The sequence below is a fragment of the Crocuta crocuta genome, unplaced genomic scaffold (genome assembly GCF_008692635.1).
Source record: "Crocuta crocuta isolate KB4526 unplaced genomic scaffold, BGI_CrCroc_1.0 scaffold131, whole genome shotgun sequence".
NCBI lineage: Eukaryota > Metazoa > Chordata > Mammalia > Carnivora > Hyaenidae > Crocuta > Crocuta crocuta.
The window spans coordinates 2,179,497-2,195,082 of NW_027528977.1; the positions used below are offsets into that span (position 1 = coordinate 2,179,497).

The following is a 15,586-nucleotide window of genomic DNA, read 5'->3' on the forward strand; positions in this document are numbered from 1 at the left end:
AATGTGGATGGAACTAGAGTGTATTATGCTAAGTGAAATAAGTCAGTCAGAGTAAGACAAATGTCATATGATTTCAATCATATGTGAATTTAAGAAACAAAACAGATGAACCTAAGGGAAGGGAGGGAAAAATAAGATAAAAACAGAGAGGGAGACAAACCATAAAAGACTCTTAAATACAGAGAACAAATGGAGGATTGCTGGTGGGGTTTTGAGTGGTGTGGACAGGCTAAATGGGTGAGAGGCATTGAAGAGGACTCTTGTTAGGATTAACGTTGGGTGTTATATGTAAGTGATGAATCACTAAATTCTATTCCTGAAGTCATTGTTACAGTGTATGTTCACTATCTTGGATTTAAATTAAAAAAAAAAAAAAGAATTGGGGAAAAAATTGGGTTAGATTTTCTTTAGATGTGCTGCTCTTTTCCCCCATTCCTTCTGCCATTAAACCTGAAATTAGGAACAAGAACTATGATGACAGTAGAGTGATTCTAAGGTTATCACCATAGAGTAAATGTTAGTATGTGTAAACTGTGACTTGATAAGCTCCCACCAATGTAAATATAAGATCTAATATTCATCATGAATTATGAGCAAGAAAACCCCTGAAACAAAAATAAAAATCTGAATAAACATACTTTCTGATGTATTTTGAATGTATTTTGAATGTATTTTAAAATGTAATATTTTAAATCAGACACTTATTTAACCCCACGCAAGGAAAAACATCCAAGTATTGAAATACAAGTATCTAAGTGCATCTATTTGGGTTTACCTTATTATGCCTAGGTGATATAAGGATATTACAAAATCAAAGTTTGTAATTTGAACATGTTTGAGATATTGTGATTGGAATGCCAATTTTAAATCGCTTTGAATGCATGTCTTTATTCAAATTGAGCTTAGGCCTGAAAATATACACATATACATACATGAAAATGAATATGGGAAGATATAGAACGATAAAAACTTTGAGCTCATTTGTTTCTTGCCATAACAATGGCCACTACAAATCTGCACCCTAGAAAAGTATACTAAGTAGTTAATGAATACCACGATCAGTCATATTTGTAGAGGAACTATTGACAGTTAACCATACATTAAGAGTACTGGAGTACTCATTTTTAACTGTTTATGTTCAAAATCTAAAATACTGTGGACCACACTGTATGTTACTATAGTCTGTAATTCAATTTATCTGCTTATCTCCTATTGATATGCACAGAATAATCCAATTTATTGTGCAATACTTTTGGATTTTCCTTGTGATGGCTATTATCACTAGAACAACATACCGTTATCTTTTTTGTTGTTGCAAAAGTGTACTCATTCAATGTTGAAGGAATCAAACCTTCTTTCAATTCACATGGGTATTTCTGTCTCTAAATTGCACTTTTCTCCTTTTAATTTTTATAACTTTCTAAATTGCTTTTTTGTTTTTTTTCTCACATAAATGAGATGACAATGGCATTTGAAAGGAAGTGAAAAAATACAGAAATGATTACCCTTATCTTCCTTCTCTTTACTTCCTTGCACTCTTTGACTGAGTGTGCCTAGATGAGCTGAACACTTTGTTAGCACAAGCTGGGCAATTACTGTGCTACAAATTTCTGCTACAGTGATCCTGCAAAACACTGCTTTCTCAATCTCTCTGTCCGCAATTAGGAGATGAGATGACTAACAAAAGATATTCTTAGTTTTAGTATAAAAAAGAAATGTACTTTCAATTTATGAAAAAGAAAGTGAAAGTAAAGGTAAATATATGAGTGAATTTAATTTAGGGTGATATGTAACATGGTATGCTGCCACTTTTTTGATGTTGTAAGATTGCATGGATAGCAATGTTTTTGTTGTTGTTTTGTTTTCCTTTTATCCATTGGGAACTAGATAACCCATTTACCTTAGATGATAGATTTATGCATTTTATTTTTTGAGAAAAAAGCCAATAGATTTAAAAAATTCAACTCAGCCCAAGTAATTCTGCTGGCAGACAATTGGATGTAAGAGACAGTCCTCAATAATCACAGTTCTGATTCAGATGAAGTATTTTGAATATAAAGTGAGAAAATGGCATAGATTTCAATAACTTTAAGAACCAATCTTCCATTGTCTGAGTAAACTCTTTGGTTGGTAGTTATTGAATGAGCATGTTTACCTGTGATTTTATACAGGAAAGAGTATCACTTCATAGCAAGCTGAGGATCCATGAATTATAAAAGGAATTATTAATGTTCAAATAGTACATCCTAGGAATGGATCAAACTGGAAGGTTATTTTCTGCATTTGCAATTGAATAACATATTTGATTTTATTACAAATAGCAAAAACTGAGTCATTTTTAGGATAGTGTCAAAAAAGAAAGAAAGAAAAGTGTCACTCAAGAGCCTTAGTGTAATCTTAACATATTCAAATAAACATTCATAATAACTGAGTTGCTTTTCTGAAAGGAACAAAAGTAGTCAAGCTCTACTGTGAGTTGCCATCCAAATTTGCTATTTTCACACCTATCTGACATGAACAGGCTGACATAAAGTGAAAAGAATTCTTATGAAATGAGAATATTGAGGAGCTTGCTGATGGATCAGAACACATTATCCAGGATTCTAGCCCAGGACAGATGTGATCTGGAGGCAGGAAGGCAATCCCAACTAGTAAGGAGGAGCCACAACTTGCATTGATGCACATCCACACAGAGAGAGTTTGTATCAGAAGGGTTGATGGCATCAGACATGGGACTTAGTCAAAAAAAACCCTGCAGACCTACACTGGATAGGAAGCCAATTAGAAATGTGCTTTAGGGCAGTACAGTACAGCTTTGCCTATTGCTGAGAGTCAAAAGAGACAACAGTGAAAAACAGATTTCTAGACTACACCAACACCTACTCAATTAGTAGGTCTAGGTGAGGGAGACTCTGCAAATCTGTATTGGTTAACAAATATCATAGATGATCCTACAAAGTGGTTAATAAAAGAAGTGATCCTGAAAGAAATGAAAAACCAGTTATTCATTCATTATTTATTTAATAAAGATTTCTTGAGAAAGTAATACATATTTTTAAAGTAAGTTCTATGGTATACTTGTGATCTTTATAAACAAACAACAAAACCACCTCATTTGTAGCAACTTGAATTTTAAATTGATAATTTAAATTGTTGACTTAATATATGAAAAAAAAACAGATTGAACATTTAAATTCAACCTACAAATATTTCTCATAAACTAGTACAATTTAATTATCACTATTGAAAAGACTTAGAATTTTGTAACTTTCATGTTTAAATCTTATCAGCATTTATAATTTTAACAATTTATGTCCTATTTAAGTCCTTAAATTGTCTGAATAACCAAATGAAGTTTCTTATGCACTTAGGTGATTCCTAGAATCTAATGAATCAAGTTTAAATGTGGTGAGCCATAATTGTTTTTGTGAATTCAAAGTCAAATTATCGGGGCTCCTGGGTGACTCAGTCAGTTAGGTGTCTGACTTCAGCTCAGGTCATTATCTCATGGTTCATGAGTTCTAGCCCCCAAGTCGGGCTCTGTGCTGACAGCTCAAATGAGATACCTTTAATATTCTTCCACTCAGTATCTTCCTCACTCCAATTCTCTCTGGTCTCTGTTTAACAAAAACTTCTCAAAGTGTTATTTTGGGGTTTTTTGTTTTTGTTTTTGCCACCATTCTAAAATACCCTTCCTTCCCATCAATCTTTACTTCTTACTTTTAGTTTTGAGTATATGAAGCTTAACTTTGCTTCAAATAATTTGTTACTGTCATATAATAGTATCAGTTTACCTGTTTATATACTCATTTATTTATTATGTTGTCCTCTTCACCAAAGTATCAGTTTCCATGGCAAGGACTTGCAACTCTTCTCCCTGTTATATCTCTATCATAATAATGCTGTTAAACTCATAGCACTAAATAGTATTTTGAGAAATTAATACATTAAAAATCATTAGCACTTGCATTAAGGTTTTTCATACAGCTATACACTATGCACCTAATATTCCTTACACTGACCTTGGCTAGTGACATGACTGGTCTCAGTATTTCACATAAAAGCTTTTGATGAATATAGTTAGTAGGATCAAAGAATCAGAAGGAAATTACAAAGATGACTTATAAAATAATTGGATTATAAAATTCTATTACCCATATTATGAGCAACACATATTTCTATGATTTTAAAAATTATTATCATTCTAAAAAGTTAAAATGATATAACAGTTAGAGGTGCATCTGTTTGGTGCCTACTGCTAATTATTTTGTTAGTGTTCTTTCCTTCACCCACCTAAACCTCTAAGATAAGTTTATTGAGAACAGCTAGCTCTTATTAACTCATGAATTCATGAAATCTAACACAACGTGTGGTACTTTTAATTGTTAAATAAATATTTGATAAGTGAAAAACGAAGTCCAGAGTACAAACAATTAACCTTATATCTTTTTGATGAATTCAAAATGTGATTTCCATTTTTGTACCTTCAAAGGAAGGTAATGCAATGTCTTCATTGCATTAATGACAATCTCAAAAGCAGAAGACTAAGGTTAATAATTCTATTTCTTGGTAAACTAAACCACTGTGAATTTCTCTTTCTTCTTCAAACAAATGAAAAATCTTATTTTTAGCTTAAGAATGCTTTCAGTGCTTTTTCTTTCTTATGAAATGTTATCTTTGGAATTTAAATTTTATTTAACAGAGGGCTTCTTCTCTTCATTTGCTTTAGACTATCCCCGTAGTATTGGCACATAAGCTCCTTCTGCTGGTGAAAGTAACTTGTAGCTAATATTCCTTGTATTTTTTTTTTTTTTTTTTACTATTGGTTTCTCAGGGTATTTTGGGCTTAAGAGTGCACATGGCATTGTTTTTATAAATCATCTTTTAATTGGAAGACAGCTTCTAAAAATGCAGATGAACTATCTCATGTTCTGACTGGGGATTAGCACAGGAGCATTGATAATCCACCTGACTTGATGGCTATTCTTCAAATGTACTACTGAGATAGAGCCTTTCTGGCAAGCTCCACTTGTGGAGTCTCTTCAAAGTAATCCTTTTCCCAATTAATTGGATTTGTCCCCTCCAGGGTCACTGTCAAACTATGCATTGGCTTTCTTTTGGGTTCAGATTTTGCTGTATGCATGAGTCCAGCTCCAGACATTTTTCTTTCACTTTTAAACTTCTGACCTGCAGTGGTCGAGACTGTTCACTTTCTCAATTGTAAGATAAGCTACCTCTTTGGAATGCATACCTCCGAAATACAAAGACCAGGTTCTGACTTCTGCACAGCCTCTCCAATTAGCTTCTAATTCCATCACTCATTCATTTTCTTGAAGAGAGAGGTGGTGGAGGTAGCTTTCAAATCCTCAAATTAAATCATTATGTCACTTTATAAAAGAAGCATAAAAAAGGGGGAGAAAATACATTTTCTGTACATTCCATTAAACTCACAAAAGCCATATACAGATTTATGTTTTTGTGGAGAGGTTAAAAACATAATATTTATCCCAAAGGTAAATTGTGTTACATTATACATCTTGCTAGGTAAGGGAGAAATTTATATTCTTCAATGATCTTATGAAATATGTGGTCTTTTATCATCTTTAATATACATATATGCTATTACAAACCCCCAAATTATTAACACAAAAATGAAATGAACCAAGTTATATTCATAATTTATTTTAAATCTATATTTGGGGGTGCCTGGGTGGCTTAGTCGGTTAAGCGTCCGACTTTCGCTTAGGTCATGATCTCGCGGTTCGTGGGTTCGAGCCCCGCGTCGGGCTCTGTGCTGACTGCCAGCTCAGAGCCTGGAGCCTGTTTCAGTCTGTGACTCCCTCTCTCTCTGACCCTCCCCTGCTCACGCTGTCTCTCTCTCTCTCTCTCCTAGAAATAAATAAAAAATTTTAAAAATAAAAAAATAAAAAGTAAATCTATATTTGAACTCTTCATAGCTAAACACAACAATAAGATGTTGTCCCAAAGCATCCACTCATAGATTTGTATTGTTGAGGTGTTTTGAGAGGTGTAAAGGCTTGTAAGAAACAAGAGAATTAAAATGTTTGTGGAGTAGAAACACTCTCAGTGAAGCAATATTTGGTTAAATGAAAGGTATTGTCCATTGCAACATAACTAAGAATAGACAGAGGTTATTTTCCTGACCTCTAGGTAATTTTTTTCTCTTTTGTTGTCAGTTTATGTTTTATTTACTTGTTTTCATTTTATTTTTCCCTCATTATAATGGTACTCTTATCTTATGATAATAGGAATGGTCCCCATCGCCTATTTAACTCTTCTTCTGACACCTTCCCTCCTTTCTGGTAACCATCAGTTTGTTCTCAAAACACCTCAGCTATACAAATCTATGAGTAGATGCTTTGGGACAACATCTTATTGTTGTGTTTAGCTATGAAGAGTTCAAATATAGATTTAAAATAAGTTATGAATATAAATTGGTTCATTCTTTTGTTGTGTTAATAATTTGGGGGTTTGTAATAGTATATATGTATATTAAAGATGATTTTAAAAGTTTGCTTTTTGCTTTCTCTCTTTGCTTGTTTGTTTTGTTTCTAAAATTCTATATAGGAGTGAGATCATATGGTATTTGTTTTTCTCTGATTGACTTGTTTTGCTTAGCATTATACTCTCTAGGTCCATCCATATTGTTGCAAATGACAAGATACATTCTTTATGGCTGAATAATATTCCATTATATGTATGTGTGTGTGTGTACATATACGTATGTGTATGTGTGTGTGTGTGTGTGTGTGTGTGTGTCTGTGTGTGTATAACATTTTCTTTATTCATCCATCAGTTAGTAGACACTTGGGCTGCCTCTGTATCTTGACTACTGTAAATAATGCTGCTATAAACATAGGAGTATATGTATCCCTTTGAATTTTGTATTTGGGTAAATACCCAGTAGTGCAATTGCTGGATCATAAGGTAGTTCTATATTTGACTATTTGAGGAACCTTCTTCATGATGTTTTCTGCAGTGGCTGCATCAGTTTGCATTCCACCAACAGTGCAAGAAATAGGTTTCTTTTTGTCCATTTTTTCACCAAGACTTCTAATGTCTTGTGTAATGGATTTTAGCCATTCTGACAGGTGTGAGGTGTTCTATCATTGTAGTTTTCATTTGTTGAGCATTTTTTCATGTGTCTCTTAGATATCTGTATGTCTTCTTTTGGAGAAATGTCTGTTCACGTCTTCTGCCCATTTTTAAATTAGTTTAGTTTTTTGGGTGTTTGGCTGTATCTATTCTTTAAAATATTTATATGAATATATCTATATACTTTCATTTATCTTGAGTAAATAGCTCATGGTAGGTGTACAGTTCATTTTTTTTAAAGCTATTGACATTTTTCCTAAGTCGTCTACCACTGTGAATTCCTTCCAGAAATGTGAGACTTTTTTCATATCTTTTCCAGAACTTGGTATGGTTTAAATTTATCCATTCTAATAGATATATAGTTTTATCTCATTGTTATAATTTGTATTCCTAAATGACTGAGGATGTGTAGCATCTCTTCATATGCTTATTTCCTATCTGTATATATTATTTGATGAAATGTTAAAGTATTTTGCCAATGCTAATTTTTGTTGTTGTTGCTTTCTTATTAAGTTTTTAACAGACTTGAGAGATTTGGAATATACACAATTTACAAATAATTTCTCCCAATCCCTATTTTGTCTTTCCATTACCTTAGTGTTTTGGGTGTTTGTTTGTTGTTTTTGGACAACATACATTTTAATTTTTATTAAGACCAATTTGTCAACTTCTTTTTTATGGACTGTGCTTTTGGTACCACTGAAATTGATGTCTTTTAATAGATTACAAAGATCTTCTCCTATGTTTTCTTCTAGAAGTTTTACAAAACATTTTGTAAAATGTTTGGAATTACAAAACATTTTGAGTTTAATTTTGTATATGCTGTGAAGTGTAGATGAAAGGCTGTTTTCCGGGCGCCTGGGTGGCTTAGTCGGTTAAGCGTCCGACTTTCGCTTAGGTCATGATCTCGCGGTTCGTGGGTTCGAGCCCCGCGTCGGGCTCTGTGCTGACTGTCGGCTCATAGATGTTTTAAGTGGTAGAGGTAGAAAGCAAACTCAGATGACTTATGCTCTTTATAGCATGCCCATAATGAGGGATTAAATCATAGCATCAGGTGGGGTGCCTCAGTCGCTCAGTCAGTTGAGCATCTGACTTTGGCTCAGGTCATGGTCACATGGCTAGTGAATTCATAGTTCATGAGGTCATGGTTCGTGAGCTTGATCCTTGCATCAGGCTCTCTGTTGTCAGTGTAGAGTCCACTTTGGATCCTCTGTAACCCACTATCTCTGTCCCTCCCCCATTCAAGCTCGCACTTTCAAAAATAAACATTTTTAAAAATCATAGCATTATTTTGAATTGACAACCACAATACTTTGGCCTATTGCAGTTCTATGATTGCTCAGATGAACCAATATTTCCAATTTTCTTCTTCAAAATATAATCAGTTGCTTAAGCTATAGTTACAAAAGGAAAGTGAAGAAGAGAGAGGTAATATATTGTGAATTATGATCAGATAGTCTGCAAGTCTAAATTGTAAAAAGCTAAACAAAATCCACTTCCTCCTCACTATGTAATTTTTCTCTTAATATAGATTATAAAGTCATTTTTCTTAAATTTTAAGTATATAAAGCCTGATATAATAGAACTAATTTAAGTGAAGCTACAAGTTTCACTGTCCCCCACAACATGAATGCCTTCCTCAGTGATCCCATAGAAGCAACATGACTAATATATCCTGGAGAGAGTAGCCATTCATTGATCAATGGCAGTGCTTTTGGCATACAGTCTCAGTCAGCACTTTGCCTCATTTCCAAAGTAGAGGACAGCTGGCAAAATTAAGAGTCAAGAGAGGTGATTGGCTCTGGGAAACATAACTGCTCCATGCCCTGGACTCCACTCAAATCCCAGGTCGTTCGGTGAGCACTCCTGCATATGTGTCATACAAAGTCTTAACAGTCAAAACAATATCTCTCCATATGTATCACTCTAGAATTTCTACACAGAGTGGGGTTCTTACAAGGACATTGTGGTAATAATTTCAATAAACCCTATGAAGATTAACTTTCAGCATCTTGAGTGGAAGACTATTTTAAAACACAGGTTCAATAAAATCTAAATTTCCCACTAATCTCTATCTTATCATTATGGTAGTGTGATTCCAGGTATGACATCGACATGCATTTGATCTAATTTTTTTTACAATACACTTAAGAATATTAGATTCAGTTCCATGGTATTAAAGGTTCTGTAATTCAAGATACATTTTTTTATTCATCCATTGTTTCTGCATTCAATGCTATAGGACAGAAAATTGTACCAAAGTTAACACAGATATTCTTATCCCAGATCTCAGGGTCCTACTCCAACTGTATCTCTGTCCTTACTTTAACCTCAGAGACTTGCCAGTGCCCTATATATTTAGTTTTACTTGTAGCATTTCTCTTCTTACGGTCAGAGCTGGAGCATGAGTTTGAGCACAGACTTCCCTTTCGATGCAGGAGATCAGAGTCTGTTTACAATGTGATAGAAGTTATTTAGCTTCTATATCATGTTTAAGATAACAACTGGTTAACCTGGCCTTGTTATTTTCTTCCGTAAGTGATTCAATGAAACTTAGTCACAAATAACTAACTCCACATTCCTTATCATCATCACTGCTCTCATCTCTCTCCATTGCTAGAGGTATTGTATAAGTCATGGATCCCCTCCTCATATGTGTTATATTCCAACTGATCACATATGAAAGTTGCAGTAATTGTGATGCTTCAGCTCACCAAGGCTTATCACAACCCACTTACCACCTGTGATGTAATCCTAATTGTCATCTGGATAATAGATTATCCAGTTTCTAAATTTTATCCTGAAAAACTGCTTCCACAATCCATGACTGTTAATACCTGTTCTTAGTTTGGGTTTTGCTAGAAGAAGATACTTAGGCAAGGGATTTAATGCAAGTAGTCTTAAAAGAAGATCATCCTGTTAAAAAGTCTGAAGGCAAAGAAGGGAAACTGAAAGGGAAATGCAGGTAATAGAGGGTATCTTTTTATTGGATTATCATCATAGGCAAAATTTACTTAACGCCACTGAAGAACTCAGAGCTAATAAAAAACATGAGTTTCAGAATGATCCCAGTGGCAGGGCAAAAAACAAAGCAAAGCAAAGCAAAATTAAACAAAACAACAACAATAACAACAAAATTCAGATAATTCCTATCAAGCTTGTATCGAAGTCTGCTCTTTGGGCTTATCTTTTTCTCTCATATTCAGCTTACCTTGTGCATAGGCAGAGAAGACTTCTCCAGAGGATTTCTCAAAAAACTTTCAGGAGAAGAGATAGAGATGTTGGTGGTGAAAGGGTGGCCAGAATGCATTGAAAGAGAAGGCACAAGAGGAGTATAGAGGGCACTATAAGTATCTGTTACCGTTATAGTCTGTCTGAATCTTTGTACATATTCATTTCTTTTTCATTTTATTTGTTTTCTTATTCTATGCTCCATGTTACCTGTTGAGCTTTTAAGAGATCTATTTTCTCTTTTGCTCTTGTAATTGAATCTTTAGTTCTGAAATGATTTTCCCACCAATCTCTTTCCTAAATTCTTGTCATTTATAATTCCTGTGTTTTCTAGATACTACCTCTTGTTTGCCTATGTGAGCACCTATATGTGCTTTGAGTTGTTTCGTCATAATTGTAATTGCTTTATTAATTTTTCAAATTCATGTTGGACTGTTATGGTACAGTGTTCCTGTATTTCAGGATAAATTTCATGTCTTTTTGTTTTCACTACTGGGAGAAATTGATGCTTTTTTTTCTTTATGCAATTTTTATATACATGCTGCAGTTTGATTTTATATTGTTAATACTTGAACAAGTTGAGGTTTTATGATCATTTATTAGGAGAAAGTTCTCATACTTTCTGCCATATGGTTTCAATTAATATGCAAGTTAAAGGTTTTTTTGTTTGTAGGTTTGTTTTTGTTTTTGTCTATTCAATTTGTTTCTCAGCATGGCTTATAGGAAAATAAGTAGGTGGATTCAGATCCAGAACATGTAACTATTGGGAAGTGTTTCTTTGTTTTCATTTTGTTTTGTTTTGTTTTGTTTTTTGACTTCTATGTGACCTTCAGCAAGTCACATAACCTCAATCAGCCTCAGTTTCCACTCTATAAAATGATATTAACAGCAGTATAAAAATAATAGTGGCTACTATTTGGGGGGCATTTGTTAAGAGCCAGCTGCTGTGCTAAGCACTTTGCTGACATCACAGTATGCATACAGTGAGAATAATAATGCCCACCTGCTCTGGTTCCTCTGCATCTTCAGTGATTTTGAATACATATACTGCATCTAGCCAGAAGCCTAGCTCATTGTGGTCAATAAATGGCAGTACTGTTCTCCTATCTCTCCTTTTCCCTCTTCTCAGCTCTAAGCAGTGTTTCAGTGAATCATTTAATGATTTATTTAACAATTTTATTTTTCATTTTCATTTCATTAAGAATTTGTACTTAGTGATTTCAACATTTTTTCAGACACTTATGACCCTTGATTTTTAAAACCTTTTTTTAGATAACTGTAGATTCACATGCAATTGTAAGAAATAATACAGAGGAACCACATATATACTCATATGTATACTTCATAGGAGTTACCAAGAGTGGCAACATCTTACATAGTTATTGAACAATAGCACAACCAATAGCATCACAAAAGGATATTTATAGCTACCATCATTTTTAGTTTTAACCAGCTCTACACGCTGTGTGTCTTTAATTCCATAGGATTTTCATATTATGTAGGTTTCTGTCAGAACTGCCACTGTGAGAATATAGAATTGTTCCATCACAATGATCCCTTGTGCCACTCATTTTTGCCATCGCTGCTTCCCTCCATCTCTCCACTCTAACTCCTAGAAGAAGCTAATCTGTTCTTCATCTCTATAATTCATCCTTTCACAATTGTTACAAGAATGTAATCATATAGTATGTAACCTTTGAGACTGGCTTGCCATTAAACATAATTAAATTGAGATCCATTAAAATTGTAGTGGATATTGATGGCTGTTCCTTTTTTATTGCTGAATGGTATTCTATGGTAAGGATGATTTAGCACAGTTTTTTAAACAATTGATTTCATTCTTTATGTATTGGAATATCAGCATATTTATTTTGGACCAGTTTCATATCATAATTCTTTTCTTTTAGAGACAGAGAGTGCAAATGTGGGGTAGAGGGGTAGAGGGAGAGGAGAATCGCAAAAAGGCTCCATGCTTAGTGTAGCGCCTGACACAGGGCTTGATCCCATGACTCTGGGATCATGACCTGAGCAGAAATTAAGAGTCGGACACTCAACCAACTGAGCCACCCAGGTGCCCCTATAATGTTGTTTTTAACTAGTGGAGTTCAAATTCTCCACTTCATTCCATCCTCTAACCTTTCTCTCACAGGGGTTACCAACTCATGAAGGTTTCAAACTCTGGTCATGACGTTTTTGTTTTTCTTTAGCTAAACAAAATACCTTCATAGGTAGTTTGAGTACCTTATACCAACCAAATAATCCTGATTTCACCTTCCCACTTGCTCAGTTATCTCACTTATAAGTAAGCATACATAAGCGTATATGCACGCAGAAGATATATACATAATAATATATAGTTGAATACATTGTTGCTATCATTATTTTGAACAAACTTATCTGTTAGATCAATTAAAAATTTAAAAAAAAACATTTTATTTTACCTTTGCTATTCTCTCTTCAATAATCTTCCTTTCTTGGGGCGCCTGGGTGGCTTAGTCGGTTAAGCGTCCGACTTTCGCTTAGGTCATGATCTCGCGGTTCGTGGGTTCGGGCCCCGTGTCGGGCTCTGTGCTGACTGCCAGCTCAGAGCCTGGAGCCTGTTTCAGTCTGTGACTCCCTCTCTCTCTGACCCTCCCCTGCTCACACTGTCTCTCTCTCTCTGTCCTAGAAATAAATTTAAAAATAATTAAATAATCTTCCTTTCTTATGTAGATCTGAGTTTCTTACTTACATTATTTGTCTTCTCTCTAAAGAATTTCTAGCATTTCTCACAACATTATCAACTGGCAAAAGATTTCCTCATTTTTTGTCTGAGAAAGTCTATTTCTCCTTCATTTTTGAAGGATGATTATTCAGGTTACGGAATTCAAGGTAGCTGGGGTTTTGTCTATCTACTCTTTAAATATTTCACCCCATTCTCTTCTGGGCTGCACAGGTTTTAAGAAGTCAGCTGCAGTTCTTTTCTGCACTACCCAGGGAAGGGTCCATATGGTTGTTTTGTGCTCCATCATAACTTAAAGGGAAATTTTCACAATGTTCAGAGCCCTTAATGTCCACCAGATGAAAGAGGAGGATGTCCCCAAATTTCTTGCAGCAGGAACCCACTTGACAACTAAATAGAACAGTACATCTACAGAAGGAAAAGTGATGGTATCTACACCACAAATCTGATGGGAACCTGGAAGACACTTCTGTTGGCAGCTCGTGCCGTTGTTGCCATTGAAAACCCTGCTGATATCAGTGTCATGTCACTCAGGAACAGTGGCCAGTGACCTGTGCCGATGTTTGCTGCTGCTACTGGAACCGCTGCTGTCGCTGGCTGTTTCACTCTGGCACCTTCACTAACCAGATCCAGGTAGTCTTCTGGGAGCCAAGACTTCTGGTGGTTACTGATCCCAGGGCTGATGACCAGCCAGTCACAGAGGCATCTTATATTAACGTGCCTACCATCGCCCTGGGTAACACAGACTCTCCTCTGCACTATGTGGACATTGCCATCCCTTGCAACACAGGAGCTCACTCAGTGAGTCTAATGTGGTGGATACTGACGTGGGAAGTTCTGCACATGCGTGGCATCATTTCTTGTGAACACCCACGGGAGGTCATGCCTGATCTCTACTTCTACAGAGATCCTGAAGAGATTGAAAAGGAAGAGCAGACTGCTGCTGGAAAGGCTGGAAATTCCAAGGAGGAATTTCAGGGTGAATGGACTGCTCCAGCTCCTGAGCTCACTGCTGCTCAACCTGAAGTCGCAGACGGGTCTGAAGATGTGCAGGTGCCTATGTGCCTTTCAGCAGTTCCCTATGAAGGACTGGAGCACTCAGCCGACCACTGAAGACTGCTCTGCAACTCGCACTCCTCAGGCCACGGAGTGGGTAGGAACAACCACTGAGTTGCCTTAGGCTGCTCTTCTACAGAGGCAAATAAACAGATGGAAAATAAAGTTTTTGAAAAAAGAAAAAACTCAGATGGAGTTCTTATTTCTCTTCTTTTACAGGAAAGATGTTTTCTCCTCTCTGGCTTCCTTCAGGAATTTTTTTTTTCCTGTATTTGATAATTATATGCTAACATAGTGGGTTTTTTGTTTTGTTTTGTTTTGTTGCTTTTGTTTTGTTTTTTGCATATATTCCATTTGGTATTCTCTGAGCTTCCTGGATCTGTGATTTGGTCTCTGACATTAATTTGAGTAAATTATCAGTCATTATTTTTAAAAATATTTCTTCTGTTCCTTTCTTTTCCTTTTGGTTTTCTTATTATGTGTATGTTATACCTTTTGTAGTTGTCCCACAGTCCTTGGATATTCTGTTCTATTCGGCTTTATTTTTTTTCAATATTGTTCTTTTTGCATTTCAATAGTGGAGGTTTCTATTGACATGTCCTCTAGCACAGAGATTAGTTCCCCAGCCAAATGGAGTCTACCGGTAAGTGTGTCATAGGCATTCTTCATTTCTGTTACATTTTTTGACCTAGAGCATTTATTTTTGGTTATTTCATACGATTTCCATATTTCTGCTTACATTAGCCCACTTTTATTTATTTAATTAATTGCAAGTTAGTTACCATATTGTGTAGTGTTGGCATCTGGAGTAGAACCCAGTGATTCATCACTTATATATAACACCCAGTGCTCCTCCCAACAAGTGACCTCCTTAATGCCCATCAGCCAGTTAGTTTATCCTCCCACCTCCTCTCCAGCACTCCTCAAATTGTTCTCTGTAGTTAAGAGTCTTTTATGGTTTGCCTCCCTTTCTGTTTTTATATTATGTTGCCTTCCTTTCCCCTATGTCCATCTGTTCTGTTTCTTAAATTCCACACGAGTCAAATCATATGATACTTATCTTTCACTAACTGACTTATTTTGCTTTGCGTAATACATTTTAGATCCATCCGCATTGCTGCAAATGGCAAGATTTCATTCTTTTTGATTGTTGAGTAATATATATATATATATATACCACATCTTCTTTATTCATCAGCAGGTGGACATTTGGGCTCTTTCCATACTTTGGCTATTATTGATAGCACTGCTTTAAACATTGAGGGGCATGTGCCCCTTCAAATTAGCATTTTTGTATGCTTTGGATAAATACCTAGTAGTGCAATTGCTGGATCATAGGGTACTTTTATTTTTCAATTTTTTGAAGAACCTCCTACTGTTTTCCAGAGTGGCCGCACCAGTTTGCATTCCCACCAGCAGTGAAAAGTGTTCCTCTTAGTCTACATCCTCGCCAACCATCTT

The 15,586-nt window shown here is 35.4% G+C and overlaps 1 pseudogene; it reads left to right on the plus strand.

The window, feature by feature from the left end:
- Positions 1-13,380: 13,380 nt before the first annotated feature.
- LOC144225984 (small ribosomal subunit protein uS2 pseudogene) lies at positions 13,381-14,249 on the plus strand (annotated as a pseudogene).
- The last annotated feature ends 1,337 nt before the right edge of the window (positions 14,250-15,586 follow it).